The sequence below is a fragment of the Diabrotica virgifera genome, chromosome 6 (assembly GCF_917563875.1).
Source record: "Diabrotica virgifera virgifera chromosome 6, PGI_DIABVI_V3a".
Lineage (NCBI taxonomy): Eukaryota > Metazoa > Arthropoda > Insecta > Coleoptera > Chrysomelidae > Diabrotica > Diabrotica virgifera.
In genome coordinates, this window is record NC_065448.1 from 169,990,012 (window position 1) to 170,004,407 (window position 14,396).

At 28.4% G+C, this 14,396-nt stretch overlaps 1 protein-coding gene across 1 annotated transcript in view; it reads right to left on the minus strand.

Annotated features, from left to right (window-relative positions):
• Positions 1-14,396, minus strand: part of LOC126886429 (cysteine sulfinic acid decarboxylase) — a 68,029-nt gene that overhangs the window by 35,726 nt on the left and 17,907 nt on the right. The gene's annotated exons all lie outside the window — the stretch shown is intronic.

The following is a 14,396-nucleotide window of genomic DNA, read 5'->3' on the forward strand; positions in this document are numbered from 1 at the left end:
AAATTAAATTTGATCCCCAATTTATTTAAATAATTATATATAAAATTTGAAAATCAAATTTCAAAAAATGTTTTTTTTTGCGTTTTAAATAAGCACTATATATTATTTTATTTAATAGGAGAAGTTTCACTATATTACCAGTATTAAGCAAAAAAAAATTGGTTAAAAAATATTTATTAATTTATATGATATTTAATTTGTTTATCAAATATGTTACTATATTTTCAATTGCAAAAACGAGATTGTTACCAAAAGAACATAAAACTGTGTAGAACCTCGTTACTTTTATTTTTATGTATAATTTAGATAACTGTATTGATAAATTCAAATTTCAATATAACTCCCCTCTAAAATGACATTTTAAAATTGTTCAAATTTGTTTATAATTTGTTTTTTTAATAACGTCACGGGGATTAAAGATTTTGAAATGCTGTTCCGATAATCCGGTTCCTGGGAATTTTTCACTAATTAAAAATTTTTTTTGTCGTTTTTCTTTTTCTTTTTTTTCCTTTTCTTTTTTTTCCTTATAGTAAAAGATATAGTTTTGCTTATAGAGGGGGTTTCATTAAGAATGTCCAATCTCTGAGTTGTCGATTCTAGACCTCAAAATATTAAGATTTAACCAAAATCACTTCAATAAAATATGGCACCTTATTGAGTTACAGGGTGGTTTATTTAAAAATTTAAAAAATATTTTTGCTCAGTATTTTAAAACTATTCGACATCTCCTTTTCATACGTGGTAGAAAGTGTAGGTACTATACACCCTATGATATTATGTTAAATACAGGTTTCCGGCTATTACCAGAGGCGTACGACAGGCGGACAGGGGAAAGCAAATGGTTGACCCTTCCCAAATTCTACGTCACTGGCGAAATTGCCATTTTAGTGCAATTTTTAAATTCTCCAATACTGTCTATGTAAATAACATCCTCTTTACTCGTAACGACACAGTCATTAGTTTTCGAGATATTTGAAGTTAAACATGTAACGGCACAATTATTTTATTTTGATTAAGGTTTTGTGCCGCTTAATTTTTAATTTCAAATATCTCGAAAGCTAATGATTTTATCGTTAAAACTGAAGAGTATATTATTCATTATTAACGATAAAATCATTAGTTTTTGAGATATTTGAAACTAAAAATTAAGCGGCACAATATAATAATCAAAATAACTAAATAACTGTGCCGTTACATGTTTAACTTCAAATATCTCGAAAACTAATGACTTTATCGTTACGAGTAAAGAGGATGTTATTTATATAGACAGTATTGGAGTATAGAATTTAAAAATTGTGCTAAAATGGCAATTTCGCCAGTGACGTAGAATTTGGGAAGGGTCAACTAGTTGCTTTCCCCTGTCCGCCTGTCGTACGCCTCTGGTAATAGATTCTGGAAAAAATTTTAATTAGTGAAAAATTCCCAGGAACCCGATTATCGGAACAGCATTTCAAAATAATTAATCCCCGCGACGTTATTAAAAAAAGAAATTATAAACAAATTAGAACAATTTTCAAATGTCATTTTTGAGGGGAGTTAAATTGAAATTTCAATTTATCATTAATTTTCTCGAAATCATACATTAAAATAAAAGTATTGAGATTTTAAACAAGTTTATACTCTTTTGGTAACAACCGCGTTTTTGCAATTAAAAATATAGTAACAATTGATAAACAAATTAAATATCTCATAAATTATTAAATATTTTTAACCAATTTTTTTTTTGCTTCATACTGGTAACATAGCGCAACTTCTCCTATTAAATAAAATAAATTTATAGTGCTTATTTAAAACGCAAAAAATATTTTTTTGCAAACTTGATTTTTAAATTTTATATATATTTAAATAAATATGGGGTCAAATTTAATTTATTAAGTCTTAGGTGAAATATTTGTCCTTCAGATTTGTAGAAAAAAACCATAACGACCTTTATTAAAATGTAAATTACCTCAGCAATTAAAAAAGTAAATACAATGTCAAAAAAAAACGTCAAATTGAAAGGCAGTTTATTTAGAAGTTCTCCTAAAAATTATTAATTTTTAAGGTTTTTTCTTAACTTTTTGAGTATTACGAGTAGTATAAAGAAGTACTAAACCAGTGATCTGTAAGAAAGTGTGAAATTTAGCGCCTAGAAGTTAAATTTCAGAAAACAAATAATATGGAAGGTATACCACCTGAACCTCCAGATAAAGGTAAATTTTATGTAGAAATGGAAGGAGATGGGATGATGGAATATGAGGAATTAAATAAAAATAACAATAGAGTAAATAATAAGGTAACAAACAAACAAAACCAAACAAGTAGTACTATTGAGGTAAGTAACAAATTTAGTTGCAATAACGATGAAAATTTGACAAATTTAAATCAAACAGATAAGTCAGGTAAGCAAAATTTAAATAAAGTAATAAATTTAAGATTAAAACATAGATATCAATTTGGAGATAATGCACCTTATATAGTACACATAGAAAATAAAAACGGTAACATTGGTCGATTACACAGGATCGGCACGGCCCGTTTGATTTTAAGTACAGTACCTGAAATTGAAAATAATATCACACAAATTACAGTAGTTGGTAGAAATAAAATCAACGTAGAACTAAATAATTTTGCTAGTGCTAATAAATTAATTGATTCTCAAATTCTTAAAAGCAAAGAGTATGAGGCATATATTCCAACGTTTTTTACTCAAAAGAAAGGTGTTATAAAATTGGTAGATAAAGAGATAGAAGATAATGATTTATTATCATTAATTAAACCTAGATTTGGAATTAAATTCGAAGTATTACATGTAAAAAGAATTATGCGGAAAGTGATTCAAGATAATGGTAATACTAATTATGTAAAAACAGGAACCGTAATTGTCACTTTTAAAGGTCAGTCTATACCAAAAAATGTAATAATAGAAAAAATGATATACGAGGTGGAAAATTATACACCCAGAATAATCCAATGTTTAAAGTGTTTGAGATTTGGGCATATAAGTGCCCAATGTAGAGGAAAAGATAGGTGTGAAAGATGTGGCGAAGAACACAACAAATCTAATTGTTCCAATCCGAATAATTTACTTTGTGTATTGTGCAAAGGAAAACACAGCGCTACTGACAAGGGAGCAGATTGTACAGAAAGACAAAAACAGGAATATATTAAAAAAATTATGAATAATGAAAATATAACATATTATGAAGCTAATAATAAATATAAAAAATGTTATTCAACAGTAAGTAAAGATCAAGAAAATACTTCAAATAAATATACAATATCTAAACGAAAAAGATCAAGTAGTATTGATTCTAGTAGTGTAGATAAAGAAACAATGGAAGCACGCAGAAAAATTTTGCAAACACCAAGAATACAAAGTCAGCCTTGTTATAATTTTAATAATCCCATTTATTCTAACACAACACAAACACAAAACGATAATCAAAATAATATAGGAGAAATAATAGTAAACTTTATTTCAGCAACATTAAATCAAATTAATCACAATTTAGATAAAAAAACGTTGGAATTATTAAAAAACAATATTTCACAATTATTATTACCTCGTGATGGCTAACGTTTCATTTCTTCAATGGAATGCGAGATCAATTAAAACAAATAAGGGTTATTTAGAAAAATTCTTGTATGACAATAAAATAGATATAGGATTAATATCAGAAACTTGGTTAAAAAAAAGTAATTTTATTAACTTTACTGGTTATAATGTCTTTAGGAATGATAGAGATGATGGATATGGTGGAGTAGCCATCCTTTTGAAAAAATTAATAAAATTTTACAACAGTCCTACTTTTCACCAAATTAATGACATAATGTGCAATAGCATATCAATTAAAATTCAATCCGGAAAAAAGTTAAACATTTATTCAATATACGTAAAACCAAATCTTAAAATCACTCTAAATGAATGGAAAAAGTTTTTTAATAGTCTAGAGAAGCCTTTTATAATTGGTGGTGATTTTAATAGCCACAATTATGTTTGGGGTTGTAGTACTGTAGATACTATAGGAAAAAATCTGTTAGAAGCTATTGAGGACTGTAATCTTGTAATTTTAAATAATGGTAAAGAAACTTTGATGCGTAGACCGAATAGCAATAATAAATCTGCAATAGATCTTACAATATGCTCAGCAAATATTAGTCATTTTTTCGATTGGGATGTTGTGGACGAGACATTAGGATCAAATCATTTTGCTATTATTATTAAGTCAAATATTAATGTTAATAAAGCGGAATGTGTAAATACAAAATTCCAATGGAACATAAATAAAGCGGATTGGTCTCTTTTCTCTTCTATCACTGATAATTTCATGGAAATAGATAATAATTTAAATTACCAACAATTTTTAAATAAATTAAACGAATATTGTAAGATATGTATACCGGAGAAGAGAACAGGGACTAATCCACGATTTAGAAAAACTTGGTGGAATGACAATTGTAAAAAGGTAATAGAAGAACAAAAACTAGCTTTACGCAAGTTTAAACTACAGTCTAATATACAAAATTATATAAATTATAATAAATGTGTAGCGAAAACCAAAAAAGTTGTATTAGAGAGTAAGCGTAATGCATGGAGAAATTTTTGTAAAACTTTAAACAAAAATACACCAATTAAAGATATGTGGAATCAAGCCAAACGATTACAAAACATTTTTAAACCACAAGTAAATCCAGTGACTGAAGGAGAATGGGTTGAGGAGTTTTTAAGAAAATTATGTCCAGATAATATATTTTCAAAAATTAATGTAATGGAAAGAAAAAACTCTATGCATCCACTTTCAATTCCATTTAGTTTCTGTGAATTAGAAATAAGCCTTAAGAATAAGAAAAATACTTCTCCAGGTATAGATAATGTACATTATATTATGTTGGCCAATTTACATCAAAAAGGGAAAGAAACACTATTAAATTTTTTTAATCAAATATGGTTATCAGAAGATATTCCAGATAACTGGAGAGAGTACCGGGTGATTCCTATTCTCAAAACAAATCGGAATCCTGATTCAGCAGAATCTTATAGAGGTATTTCATTGAGCTCCTGCATAACAAAAACACTGGAAAGAATGATAAAACTTAGGCTCGAAAGTTGGCTAGAAAAAAACAATAAATTATCACAAACACAATTTGGATTTCGAAAAAATCATTCTACTGTGGAAGCTGTGAGTCATTTGGTAACAGATATAAATTTAGCGTTTACGAAAAATTCTTCAGTAATCGCTCTTTTATTAGATGTTGAAGCAGCATACGACAACGTTAATTTAAATATACTATATAACAAAATGATACAAATAGGTCTGCCAGAATGCTTCTGTCAAAAAATAATAAAATTGTATGACTGTAGAAAAATTTATATATCGGTAAATAATAACACATTTGGTCCAAGAGTAGCGATGGGTGGTTTACCTCAAGGAGGAATATTAAGCCCTTTGTTATATTTAATTTACACTTCTGATATAGAAAAAAATTTAAACTCAACAAAAATTTTACAATTTGCAGATGATATAGTTATTTATCAAGAAAACATTAAAATAGAAAATGCAGTCAAATCCATTGAAGAAGGAGACAAACATATTAAAATATGGAGTGAATTACATGGACTAAATATATCTGATTCCAAAACCAAATTATGTATTTTTACAAGAAAACGAAAAGAAATACCCAATCACATCTTAATAAACAATATATCCTATCCTGTACAAAGTTATGTTAAATATTTGGGTATTACTCTGGATAGACAGCTTCTCTGGAAAGAACATATAGACAATATAGTTAAAAAAACAGAAAAAGGAATAAACCTTCTTCGATTCGTATCACACTTACGTTGGGGAGCAGATCCAAATATTTCTTTGTTGTTATTTAAAAATAATATAAGAGCTATATTCGACTACGGATCAATATTATACAGTGACGCATCACAGTGTCATTTAAATAAAATAGACAAAATCATTAATAAATCCCTTAGATTGTGTATAGGAGCCCTAAGAAGTACACCGATAAATAATCTACAAGTTGAATGCTGTGAAATGCCGATGGATATAAGACGAAAAAAACTTGGCATCAACCTTTTAGTTAGATTGTATGAAAAAAAGGCAAGTTTAATTTCCAAAATACATCAACTGTTTTTAGCAGACTTGACAGAAAAATATTGGATAAAAAAGAAAACTCTAAATATGGTAGATTTATATTCAAAAATGACAATATATGATAAACAACTTTATAAATATGACATAAACCCAAATTATAATATTGACTTTAATAGTATGGAACAAGTTCAGGTATACTTTTTAAGGGACTATAGCAAGTTGCCTATATCTTTAAGAAAATTAGTGTTTATCTCCGACAGTTCACAAATGTTCAAAGATTATTGTATGCTATATACAGATGCATCAAAAAATATTGAAGGTGTGGGATGTGCCTATTGGGATAGCAGTAATAAAATTAGTAAAATGTTTAAACTAAATTCTATTATGAGTATATACACAGCTGAATTAATAGCGATAATGGAAGCACTAAAATATTTATCTAATATAAATCATTCAAAGTTTATAATTTTTAGTGACAGTAAAAGTTCTCTTAGTAAAATTAGTGCTATAAATCCTAAATCAAAAGTGAACTACATTGAATTATATATCATAAATAAAATTAAAGAACTTCAGCAACAAGGAAAGTCTGTTAAGTTGGCATGGGTTAAAAGCCACTGTGGAATAACTGGAAATGAAATGGTAGATGAATTGGCTAAAAACGCGGTGACACAAGGAGTATTAACCCATTATCTTTGTACGCCAAAAGATATTGAATCAAATTTATTCAAAGAGATTAAGAAAGAATGGAAAGAAAGGTATATTGATGAAAACGTAAATACAGGAAACCACTACAGATCAATCAGAAACTATATAACGGATAAACCTTGGTTTTCTAAAATGGAGTCGACAAAAGATATGATAAGAACCATATGCAGAATGAGATTTGACCACTGTCTTACTCCATCATATTTATTTAAAATTAATATAGCTGATAGTCCACAATGTATTTGTGGACAGTTGGGCAATCTACAACACAAAATTTTGACCTGTTCTCTTATCTCTAATAAAGTTAATATGTTTTTAAATTCACTGTATTCTTTGACTGATGTCCACCATCCCATTAATTTAAATTATTTATTAACATTAGAAAATAATGAGTTGGTATACCGACTATTGTATAAACATATTTTAGATATTAAGCTTAAATTGTAATTGTAAAATATAGAGTAAGTATTTCTTGTAAATTGTTATATGTTAAAAGAAAAAGAAAAGAAAAGAAAAGAAAAAAAAAAGAAAAGAAATATAAAAAAAAATAATAAAATAAAAATAAAAAAAAAAATAAAAAAAAATAAAAAAAATAAAAAAAAAATAATAAAAAAAAAAGAAAGAAAAAATATAAAAAAGATATATAAAAAAAAATAGAAAAAAAAATATAATAATTAAAAAAAAATATAAAAAAAATATGTAGATAAAAATGAATGACGAACTTGGACAGTCCATAGTAAAATAGCTTTCGAATGAAGTAGAGGGCTAAAGAAGAATGTTGCAGTTTTTGCTGTGGAACTCTGAGAACATCATTTGGAAAAAAATTAATAAAAATATATATATATAAAAAATTATTAAAAAAAAATACAAAAATAATTATTTATTAGTAGAATTGTTTGTTATATTAGTATTAGTTTTAGGATAAGATACGAAAAAATGACTAATAAAATAAAAAATAGTAAAATTGGCGAATGGATTTAGTGTCCGCAGTCATATAAACCCAAACAAACAACAACAAAAAAAGTAAATATTCAAAAATGACCCCTTTTTAATTATTTAAACAATGATCCCCTCATATGATTTGGATACTTTTTTTGAAAATATCTTTTGTATTCACCTAAACTTTAATATAAAATTTATTCCAACCTGTACGGAATTACATTTTGATTTTTATTTTATTTTATTAGGCTAATATCCAAACTCTGATAGGAGAGGGCACTTTAAAAAGAAGAAATCAATATTTTTTATTATTCTGCACGATTACCCTGTATAAATCTCGAGTTTAATTAACCGGAAATTTAGCAAGGAAATAGTATTTTAATTTGCAGTAACGATCTGCAAGATATAAAAAATATATTATCAATTTAAATTAAGAAATATACTAATTCGTCCTAGATTTATTACATTTATTAACATTTTCAAGGTTTTGTTCAGAGTCTTATGCACGTTAACAAATTCAATCTTAATTTATAGTGCAGTGATCCAAAAAAGGCTAATTATATTTTCAATGTCATATAATTAAAAGAAATGATTACGTTAAGATCCATGGTAAGTCAATTAGTTATTTACCTATATAATATATACATATTTAGAAAGGAATACGAAAATTACAGGGGTAAAATACTGAAAGAAAAACTGCAAAAATCTCAAATGAAATCGAAGATGATCAGGCAGGATTTACCGCATATGACCAGGAAGATTTTTAAGTCCTGCATAATAGTATGGTACAATGGATCCAAAAGATGGCATAACCCAGACATCCAAAGTGAAAGTTATCCTCCAACACCAAATTGTTCTATGTGGTCCACATAATGTTCAGAAAAAAGTCACACCATTTTGAGCGTCGGGTTTGGATAGGAGAGGGGGAGATTGGCGAAATTCGTAGTTTTTTACGTTTTTCGTCAATATTTCTAAAACCATGCGGTTTAACATGAACAACCTTCTACACAAAAATGTTCTACATTAAATTATAAATAAAAAAGGCCCTATTCATAATCCTTCTAAAATGAACGGTTCCAAAGTTACGGAGGTAGTATAATATAATTGCTCCAAAAAAGACCCAACCCAGACATCCAAAGTAAAAGTTTTTCTCCAACACCAAATTGTTCTATATGGTCCACATATTGTTCAGTAAAAAGTTACACCATTTTGAGCGTCCGGTTTGGGAGGGGGGGATGGGGGAGAATTCGGTAAATTAGTAGTTTTTTACGTTGTTCGTCAATATTTCTAAAACTATGCTTTAGAGTAAACAATGTTCTATACAAAAATGTTCTACATGAAATTTAAAACAAAAATCCTATACATAATTGTTATAAAATCAACGGTTCCAGAGTTACGGATGGTGAAAAGTGGAGGTTTTCGATACTTTTTATATTTTTTGGGCAATTGATGATGATTTTGGTTGGTGAGATTGACGTTTCTTCAAGGGCTTATCATTAACATATTATCGGCCACTGAAATAGCAAATTTTATTTACAAAACACAATCCTGTTAAAGAAAATTTCTTTCATCAGTAATAATATTATAAATTGCACAAAATATATAAAAAGTATCGAAAACCTCCACTTTTCATCCTCCGTAACTCTGGAACGTTGATTTTATAACAATTATGTATACGACCTTTTTTGTTTTAAATTTTATGTAGAACATTTTTGTATCGAATATTGTTTACGCTAAAACATAGTTTTAGAAATATTGACAAAAAACGTAAAAATACTACTAATTTACCGACTTCTCCCCCATCTCCCCCCAAACCGAAAGCTCAAAATGATGTACCTTTTTACTGAATAATATGTGGACCATATAGAACAATTTAGTGTTGGAGGAAAACTTTTACTTTGGATATTTGGGTTAGGCCTTTTTTTGGACCAATTATACTATACTACCTCCGTAACTTTGGAACCGTTTATTTTAGAAGGAGTGTGCACAGAGCCTTTTTATTTCAAATTTAATGTAAAACATTTTTGTATAAAGGGTTGTTCATGCTAAAGCGCATAGTTTTATAAATATTGACGAAAAACGTAAAAAACTACAAAACCGATTTCTCCCCCCTCTCCCACAAACTCGACGCTCAAAATGGTGTGACTTTTTTTAAATTATGTGGACCATATAGAACAATTTGGTGTTGAAGGATAACTTTCACTTTGGATGTCTGGGTTTGGGTCTAGTTCTACCATACTATAAACCACTTACAATGTGTCAAAGCCAAATGGAATAAATAGTCTAGGCGCCAGAGGGGTCACCGTGTCCTTTTCAATTCTGATGGACAAGCGCAACGGTTTCTTATGGATTTTTGGCTGCTGATTACGAATTTCGAGGGTGGATTTCGATCCGAGTGGTCAAAAAGTTGTTATAAACAATTTAATTGTTTATAAATTGTTTATAAGACTCTGGCTCATAAAGTAAAAGAGATAAAAAAGAATGTTTCAAATAAAATTTGTTCGCTAATAAAAACGAAAAAAAAACGTTTACTAAACTTAAATCCAACAGTTGGAACTCAAGATATTGTAAAATTAGTGCACAATGCAAATTGCAAATTGCAAAATAAGTATTTTTCGAAGCTTAATCGATCGTAACTCAGTTTCTACGCATGCATATGAGCCCTGGTAGGTCTCATTTTAAAGCTTCATTAATAGGCTTCCATAAGAAGTTCGTAAAATTACTTTATCTTCATTTGTTTTAAAGTTATACCAGTTTGAAGTTATAATTTTCTTAAAAAAATTGTACATTAATTTGTTTGTAAGGGTTTTAAGTAAATTTGGGCTGTAAACATTTATATTTTAATTAACAATAATGATAGAAAAACTCAAAAGGAATATTTTGAGCTTTTTAAAATGTTCGTAAGTTTATTTTTGGTCAAGATATCGATATTTTAATGGCGCGCTATGAGGCGCAAAATCGGCTCACAGTCAAGTATGTAAGTATTTTTCGACGCTTTATCGTTCGTAACTCGGGTTCTACTCATGCAAATGAGCTAATATGTGATATCCATATAAAAATGAATCGAGTTCTGTTACAGCATCATCATTGCATATAAGACGAGCATTTATGTTGTGGCGGCATACACACAATTGACGTGCCTTGACGATGTTGCAAAAGAACTAGATCCACTTTATATGGATATCATATAGATAATTAGACTCTGAGGCCCCAGAAAGTTTTAGTTTTACTGCCTATAAAAACACATAGTACCACCATGTAACTGTAAAAATTGACTGTAAAAAAGAAATTATGCAGAAGTAAAAAAGCTGAGATTCTCTGTATATCTCGATGCAGATGCATGAAAGGTAATGTTTGTAAAAATAGTATTAATAAATAATGTCAACTTAATTTTTAGTTATATTTCCGAAATATTAGTTTTTAATGTTTTTTTTTTCATTTAGTACAAAAAATAGACGACAAAGTACATATAATGAAAGGTGATACGAGGTACAGTATGATGATTTAACTATAAGAATTATATGATAAAATTTTATTAGGATTTTCAAAAATGAAAAATGAAAATAACGTATATATACATAGATATTATAATTTGCTTCGAGAAGTTAGCGCGTGAACCTTTACGCGGTGAGCCAATCTCGGGCCTCAGAGCGCGCTATTAAAATATCGATATCTTGGCCAAAAATAAACATACGAACATTTTATTAAGCTCAAAATGTTTCTTTTAAGTTCTTCTATCATTATTATTAATTAAAGTATAAATGTTTATAGCTTAAATTTGCTTGAAACCCTGATAAACAAATGAATGTACAATTTTTTAAAGAAAATTTTAACTTCAATCGGATATAACTTTAAAACAAATGAAGACAAAGTAACCTAGCAAACTTTGTTTGAAAGCATATTTAATAAGCTTTAAAATGAGACCTCCTAAGGCTCATTTGCTTGCGTAGAAGCCGAGTTACGATCGATAGAGCTCCGAGAAATACTTATTTTGTAATTTGAAATTTGCATTGTGAACTTATTTTACAATATCTTGAGTTCTAATTGTTGGATTTAATTTTAGTAAACGTTTTTTTCTTCGTTTTTTATTAACGAACAAATTTTATTTAAAACATTTTTTTATCTCTTTTAGTTTATGATCCAGAGCCTTATAAACAATTTATAAACAATTAAATTGTTTATAACAATTTTTTCACCACTCGGATCGAATTCCACCCTCGAAATTCGTAATCAGCAGCCAAAAATTCATAAGAAACCGTTGAGTTTGTCCATCAGAATTGAAAAGGACACGGTGACCTCTATTTAGCGCCTAGACTAAAATTCATTATTTCGAGAATGAGCGATTTTGGAAAGAAATCCCGAAACAGGTCGGATTTTATTTTTAAATTATGATTTTTTGGAATAATATAATCATACTAGTGACGTCATTCGTCTGGGCGTGATAATAGGAATCGTGTGATAGCTAATTCAAAAGATAATTCAATTGAGTCTAATTCAATAATTTACATAAAAAAAATGATCCATAAGCCAGAAAAATAGACTGGTGCGCCATTTTATTTTTTTTTTAGTTTAAATTGATCGATTTAAAAAATACGTATGGCACATTTACCAGAAAACAACTATGGAAAACGCTGAAGGAAATCGGGAAAACACGAAGGTAAATAAAGGCTGCAAACAAAACCTATATAACAGGATAACAGTTAAAACCGGAAATAAACTTCTAGAACAAATATTAGAACTGTGGAAAAGAAAATTTTAAGGTACTTATGTAAATATCAATCCAAGGCGAGTTCTTGTACACACTAAGTTCTGTAGATGGCCAAGTGGTAACGTCTCCAAAAGAAGAATAGCTGTCCTATATGCTTGGACAACTAGAAGAGGAATACACAAAAAATAGACTGGAAATAAACCTAAAATAGACCTAATACTTAACAACAGAAGAAGAAAGACCAATGATACACTTAAGAATGTGTGATGGTGAAGGAATGAGTGAAAGAAATAAAAAATATAGCTAATGGACAATGCTAGGCTTGCGTGAATCACTCTGTACACTGTACATTTAATACTGAAGAAGTTGAAAAAGTGACAAAAAGGTATAGGGATTTCCCTTTTATTGCAGTAGTTTTAACTTTATGTTTAAAAGCGCACATTTATGTATAAAAATTGACGGGTCTCAACGTTTTTTATAATTTTAAACAAAGACAGAAACAATTTTTTCGATAAGTGATTTCGACCCTGTTTTTAAAAACAGCCAAACAGATCAAACAAAGAAAAATGTTAATCAGATTAGATATATTTGATATGCATCCACTAATTAAAATTAGACAAAACAGAAGTTAAACTGTTTAAGTTTACCTTTATTTTAAAGCGCAAATAGAACTTAAAAGTATCAATTGAAACTATTTCAATGCATTTAAATTAAAATTTAACCAATTTACAATCATTTTTATAAATATTAATATAAACATGAGAAATCAATAAACCAAATTTCGATAAGATGAATAGCCTAAGTTTTTTACGCCGTAGAAACTGATAATAGATACTCCATTAGTACTACTCAATTAGTAGATACTCAATTAGTACTACTTATAGCTACTTAATTAGTATACAAGTCTTTTTTGAATTATTACAGCGTTGTGAAAAGATTTAGGACTAAGTAGATAATTTAAAAAGTATGGCCTTGGTCAACGACAATGATTAAGGTGTTTAAAATTAACTCCCATAAAAATAAAAAACACTAGTATAAACAGATAATAAAATATTAACCCTTCAGTACTACTAACATCTTAAATCAATGACGTAAACACTTGTAGCACGCCTATGGATAACAAAGCCAAAAAAATATGTAAAATGACAAATTTAACAAAATATAAAAATATCATTGGTGCTACTTAACTTTTTGATATACCTCGGTAGCTTCTAAGTCTTCAGAGACCTAGGGGTGTGGATTCTTAATAGATGTTAAATAAAATTGAAACTCAATTGCTCGGGGGGCGCCATAATAAAAAAAAGAAATATCATATATGTTTACTTATAAAAAAAATATAAAACTAAGAATGCCGGTTATTTGAAATATCTGTACTTACCGTAGGCTACATTCATGTGTGATTACTTTTATAAGGACAATAGAGATTGGTAAAGAAAATCTAGTAATTAAACATAATTCTTACTTTATTGAAACAAATAAAAATTCAGCAAGGTTGTTATAAAAGAAAAATAAAGTTTCATCAATTCGCGAGAAAACGTAAAAGTTAAAAAAAAATAGCGCAAGTACCTTGATGTGTTCTTTATCCATAGTCCACCCATGCGACAGTTACGGTTTAAGCAAATTAAAGAATCTTCATAAAAATTTATAATCGAGTTAAACAAAGAGTAAGAAACATGAAAATAAAAAGGTTTTAAAAAATGGTAAAACAAAAAAAAACTGACAGGCAGTAAAGTTGGTACAGTGTAGCAATGATAGACAATGGCCACATTTTCATCATAAATTGATTCCACTTCGCTTATGTCGTCTTCTCTTCTACCTCATCAAGGCATTTCAAAAGAGTTTCCTCATATCTCTTTCCCCTTATTTGATCTTTTTTGACGAAATGGGCATATTATGTTTTATGACAAACTGGGCACAAACACTAACAGCCCGTCTATTAGACGGAAATCATGCTTTGA